Source organism: Anser cygnoides, chromosome 4, assembly GCF_040182565.1.
Source record: "Anser cygnoides isolate HZ-2024a breed goose chromosome 4, Taihu_goose_T2T_genome, whole genome shotgun sequence".
Taxonomy (NCBI): domain Eukaryota; kingdom Metazoa; phylum Chordata; class Aves; order Anseriformes; family Anatidae; genus Anser; species Anser cygnoides.
This window is the reverse complement of record NC_089876.1, coordinates 15,640,001-15,646,301: the sequence shown is the minus strand read 5'-3', so window position 1 is coordinate 15,646,301 and position 6,301 is coordinate 15,640,001.

Below are 6,301 nucleotides of genomic sequence, written 5' to 3'. Positions count from 1 at the left end.
TATTTTTATCTATTTTATAGTCTTTCAGTAGCATCTTCCAAGTTTTAAAGGGTTTTCAGAGGAAACCCTACTAAAAATGTTTTAAGGAGGGGATATTCTCAAGCTGTGGATACTGATGTGCTTTGGTATCCATGGAGTAACAGTAATTTGTAGCAGCTTAAAAGCTGCCACTCTCAAACTTGTGGTATTAGCATGCGTTTTTAATTTTTAATTAATTAGTTAATTATTTTTCTGAGCGAAGTAGGGTAGAGACCCCACTTGCAGCAGTGGGAGCCCCTGTGACTTAGGATGTTATCTCCTCCCCCTGGCTGTCTGTCCATCTGTTTCTTCTTCAGTGGTAATGGCTAGGAAGAAAACAGCTCATAGAATGTTTAAAAAGAAATGGAATAAAATTTAGTTTTGTAATGTTCATAGTCTGTTAGGTTATGATCTTGAACAAAGATCACGTTGTCTTCATCAGTCCTCTCCTTCCTGTCTTGTAAGCACCGTGCCATGCCGCTGTGGTGTCCTGTGGGAGCCTGGAGGGGAGCGTGGCTGCACAAAGGTAATGTGACTGGCCTTTTTTCATAGGAGCCTGGTGGTCTCCAGATCTTCCTCTACTCCTCAAGGAGTCCATAAGCCTTTGTCACAAACCAGCCATGATGGATAAGGTGTAGTCCGGTGCTCCCACGGCTCCTTGAGCAGAAGGCTGGGAGCTCTTCATGAGTAGAACTACTCACTAATGAAAGGGTTAAGCCTTCTTTATTGTATTTTTATTTTTTATTGAGCTTCATAAAGTTGAGTCTTGATTTCTTTTGCATGCTACCTGTTGCTTAGTACTGCACACGATTCATTTTTGATAAAGACAAACCGAAACTGGGTCCCTATGTACAGGAGCAACCAAAGCTTTTCTTGTCATTAACAGACCTTGATATGAAGGATTAAAAAAGGACTACAGTAGCTTGCTTAAATAGGGTGGGGTTGATAGCAACACATAGTTGAATTTGCCTGGGGGTCAGCGGCATAGAAAATGAAAAAAAAAATAATCCTGTCAGGGCGATTGTGTAAGAATCACCTCTGATTTAGTCATATTTACATGAAGCTCGGATCCAGTGAAGTAATGCTCCAGGACTTCTTTAGGCGTTGAACAGAGATTTGTGTTTTACTGAGATAAAGCAGGATGTCATCTGTGAAAAGAGCAATTTATGTCCTTTGTCATGGATTGTGATGCCTTGAATCTCTGGAGACTTTCTGATAGCTATTGCTAGCGGTTCAGTGGACAGAGCAATCAGAGGAGGTGACAAAGGACACACTTGCCTTCTGCCTCTCTGAGGAAAAAGTCATTCAAATAAAGGAGTCTCGGAGAGTCATTCAAATAAATGAATGCACACCCTCTAGCTTTCTGCGGGCTTAATGAACCTTATTCACCAGCAGCGGAGCCTTGTTGTCAAGCCTCTGTCTTCGAAGGGAGAAGGAGAATGCCGAAAGAGGTTGGTCCATCAGATTTGTATTCTCTGAAGGAGCTAAAAGGCAATTTTCTGCCCTTCCCTTGGATGCGGGAAGCCGAAGGCTCCTGTGGGTGCAGCGACCTACTTGCTCTGCTGGCTCAGGCTTTGCTTTTCTTCCTCTGATACTGTTCTGATTTCAAGCAAACATTTGCTGCTCTGCTGGCAAATGAATTTCACAGAGTCCTGAGGCAATAATGATTTTAGGAGAGCCTCTTTGCTTCTTCTAAGCACTTGTACCCTGTATTTTACACAAGGACAGCAATTCTGTAACGTGAAATCATTACAAGAGCTGGTGAGTTCCAAAAGCATCTAAATCATGATGTGCATATGAAGCCATATCACACGTTTGTGGTTTCTTTATTTCTTTTTTTCTTTTTTAAAGCGTGCATTCCTCTCTGTGGGATAAGAGACCGTGAAAGCAGTGAAAGCAAACCAGCTACACGGTCAGGCACCCGCAGCACCTTTAATGTATAGCCCCTGGCCAGTACATGTGGTCATGTGCTCACGTAATTCTCCCTAACTGTGCGAAATGAAAAGGAAAATGTTAAATTTGATAATATTTATCACAATCATTTCTCAAGAGCAAGAAAGAAACCACTGGTCTGTTGAGAAATGTGGTCTTTTAATAGTCAACTTGGATTACCCATTTGTGTGAATAATAAAAATCTCCTACACAGATAGAGAAAGTAGGGTGAAACTTTATAATGGTGTATTTATTCTCCAGCAGAGAGGCCTTGAAGTTCTGAAAAAATGCCAATTCATCAGTTTTCTTTTTCTTTTTTTTTTTTTAGCTTTCTGTTTTGGGGATTTCATGGAAATAATTGAGTTTTCTACTCATGGGCCAAGAGTCTTATATATGCATGACTTAAAAGAAAGAGATTATTAAATATCTCACTATTTAATATCTAGATAATTTTGTCCTATAAAATCCTGTGCAGCAAGTAATTTAAATTGGTACCCTATTTACGGCAGACAAAACTGCTCACTACCATCTGCTTCGCAGTTTTAATAGATGGAGTGTTAACTGCGTGTTGCATGAAATTCATTGCGACTAGGTTAATTAAATGGCTGTGCTTCACTTCCTGCACTCTGGTAATAAGATGACAACCTCATCTGAATTTATTAACCCTTGCCACTTTCAGTACTGTTATCGCCCATTCAACCACCTTTGGTCAACAAAAATGAAATAAATCACAATAACAGGGGACATAACCATATTGGCTAACAAAATAGATATTGATTAGCATCTTCTAAAACAAATATGTCAGTCTAGTCTGATTTTATTTTCACGAAGGTCATTGAAATCTGTTGGAGTATTAGTAATGGAAGTAAATTATGATGTAGTAGGTTATTGGAGGAAACCCCAGATCTAATCTTCACGACTAAACAACCTAAATGAAGGCTTCACCATGGAAAGCTGGAGGGGCCTTTGAAGTCTTCAGGTTTCTATTCTAGAAAGCAGTCATTAAATACCCTTCTGTGGGGAAGGGCCTTCCAGAGGCCCTAAAGCCAAACCTCTGAGGGGCCGTGAAGTCAGAGGCATCTCTGTCCTCTCCAAAGAGGGAGCACGGGGTAAATTACTCCATCTGTGCCATTGCCCCTGGACAACCTCAGCGTTGCCTCAAGCCTTAGATGCCAGCACAACTTGGAGCTACTGGGCTGGTGATGCAAAGTGCTCACATGTGACTGGGCCGTGCGTGGCGAGGGAAGTCCTGACAGAGCTCCGGGAACCAGCCCGTTCTCCACCACTTACACCCTTCAGATACTAAGGGAAGTTGATTTTAGGCATTTACACACAAAGCACTCTTGTTGGCTCTACTGACATTTGCTAGGAGGGATCAAGGCTGTGCATCAAAGCCATATTCACTCATCTCCCTCTCGCCCATCAGATAAGGGCTTTGACGACTTTCCAGACACCAGCACTACAGATCTTTCAACCTTCCCCACCCTCCTGTTGTCCCCACCGACACTGTCATTGCACCACAGCTTTAGGTTTCCTCCTCTGCCTTGTCACCCGGCTGCTGCTCCCAGACACAGCTCCTCTGTCCTGGTCAGCACCCCAGGTCAAAGCAGTCTCCAGATGCTGACTTTAAGGGCAGTTTTATGTGGTTTGGTGGGGAAAGTCATGCGGCTGCGTCCTTCCATGCTTCAAAGCGGTGGGAAGCGATCCAGCTCCGGTTCAGAAGTTCAGCCGTGCTGAACTGGTTCAACCCGTCTCCGTGTTATCCTGCTGGCACTGGGCTTTGCCTTCCAGGGAGGTGGGTACGACTTGTTTCTTAACACATCAGGAAGGTTTTCATTTGTGCTGAGGGCTGTAGTTAGAAATAAGTTAATGAAATCACAATTTATAACCCTATATACAAGAAAAGTGTCTTCGTCCAAGCAGTCAATACGCAGCCGAACTGCTCCCCTTCTGCCCCATGTATCTGAAACCCAAACCCCAGCCCTCCACCAGCCTCTAGGCGAAACAACAGGCACTAAGCAACCTGCCCCATACTGTCCTGCCCTTGCTGGGGAGCAGGAGGACCAACGAGTTGACCGATTCATTCCCAAATGATGTAAAGCTGAGCCCAAAGCCAGCAGGCAATGCCACCAGATTCACCAAAAAGGGATGTTTGGCCCCTGCCCGGGCTGGATGCTTTCAGCTCCTGCCCTTTCCAAAGCAGACTAGAAGAGGAGCAGATGCATGGCATGCAGAACCAGGACGGATGGTGTACCTGGAATTTAATGAAGCTCTTACAGCAGACGTGATTTATCCATGACTAGGAATGCAGCTTACACTGCTAGCCTCTGAACACTGACTTTTCAGACTGCCAACCATTTACTTTGCATGTCTGATCTTATCAGGGACTTTTAAATTATTTGAAAGTAATGAATGACAGCATCTTTATCAATCTTTGCCTTTCGCTATTCAGCCTCCAATAATACCAGATGTCTTTATAGACATAAAGTTGCTTGAAAGTATTATTGCAGTGTGGTTTGATTTTGAATTCTGCTTAAAGAAACTCTTATCTTTTATAAGGAAGTAACATTTCGGGCAAGTAGTATTCACCTGCTTTAACGAGCTTGGTATACAACGCTGTGGTTCCCAGAACCACTCTTTTCTCCTGGCTCTGCCCATACAGTCGTGTTACACAGTGCTCAAAACGTTGGCAAACACGCGGCGTGTTCTCATGTAAAATGGGCAAGGTACACAGATGGTGTCATGCTCGCTCAGATTTAACCTTAAAGGATGAAATTCAATTCTCGGCCCACACGCTGTTCTGGATCTGATGTAAACCCTATTTTGAGAGCGCGTGTAGGAAACAACCCGAATGGGGTCTGTGTGGTTCTGCTGCATGAGAGAGGAGCTGTATGTGCGGGGATCTTTTTCCCCTGTCATTGTGAAGCACAGACTAAATGTCACGTTTGACTCATCCACGGGTGCGTTTTGTTGATTACGGCAGATAATGCACATCATCTCCAGTGAAATGTTAACATCCCTGCGTGTTTTCAAAGCAAAGTACTGAAATATTTTCCATCCCAGGGACAGCCAGTCGCTGTGCTGGGGCACAGCAGCACATCCTCACCCGAGTGTGGGTGGGGGCCGCCTTCTGACAGTTCGGCACTCCGCTCTTACTAAAATATTCCCACCACAACAGCTAATTTACAATACCTCTTTTATTTATTTTGTTTGTTTGTTTGTTTTTTTCCTTCTCAAATCAGACACAACATTCTTGGGCATCTGTGTTTTGCCTCTCCTGGCTTTGCTGACATGTTCAATACAAAAGGATGAACGCTTTTATTGGAAATAAAGCGGAAAAATGAGATGCTTGATCTGAAACCAGCAGCTAGACCTTGCTCTTGCTAGGGTTCTTGTTCTAGAAATGGCATGGAACTGTAGACACAGGATGTGAACTGACCCAGGAGCACACCCAGGCTCTGTGCATACCCTAGTGATGTCCTGAATCTACAGTTTCATGTCCTGGAGGTAACTTGGCATTCACCAAACCCTTCACTCTGTGGCTTCATGTCCAAAGGAGGACACCCAGGGCAGGAAGCTGAGATGTTGGCCAGGCCCTCAGGCTGGGTGAGCAGAGGGCAGGCCCTCCCGCTGCCGTGCTGCAAACTGGCCGTAAGGATACCAAAGTGAGTGACCCAAGCAGTCTTTGATTCAGGTAGGAAAGAAAAGAATAACCAAGAAACTGCTATCTTTGAACAGCAAATGGAGGGTGATTAGTGCATTCATCAAAGCTTCATCAGATTGTGGGTCAAGTCCCTTGTCTGAAACAGGCTAGCAGAAAATAAACTTAGATAAAATTCCTATTAGCTCTGTATCTGTCCGCGAGTTCTGGGTAAATTACACCACCAGGATGTCATGAACCTGAAACTAAAGCAGGAGAAAGCTGGATGAAACTCAAAGACCTTCCATCCAGCCCTGCCTCTTCCCCGCTTTACCCACCTGGCCCCCCTCAACGCCTGGCTTCTGCCGTTTCTGCAGCAACACAGAGGTGCTCTGTGCACGGAGCCTTTTGGGCACCGAGGGCAGACCTTCAGGCAAACGGTGTAACAGCCCTCAGCAGCACGATGAGACAGGTAATTCGGCAGCTGAGGACCCATGCCAGCAATTAAAGGCTGATGAAAGGGGCGGCGTATAAAAAAAACACACTGCAAACAACAAGAATAAAACAAGTGAGAGCAATTACTGTCACTGGTGTTTGTTTTAGTCTGTTCTTCTTGTGCAAAATACATCTTTTGTTCTTCTGACACCACCAAAAATAGACGTGGAGATAATTGCCGCTCATTCCTACCATGTAAAGTATTGTTCTCCCTTT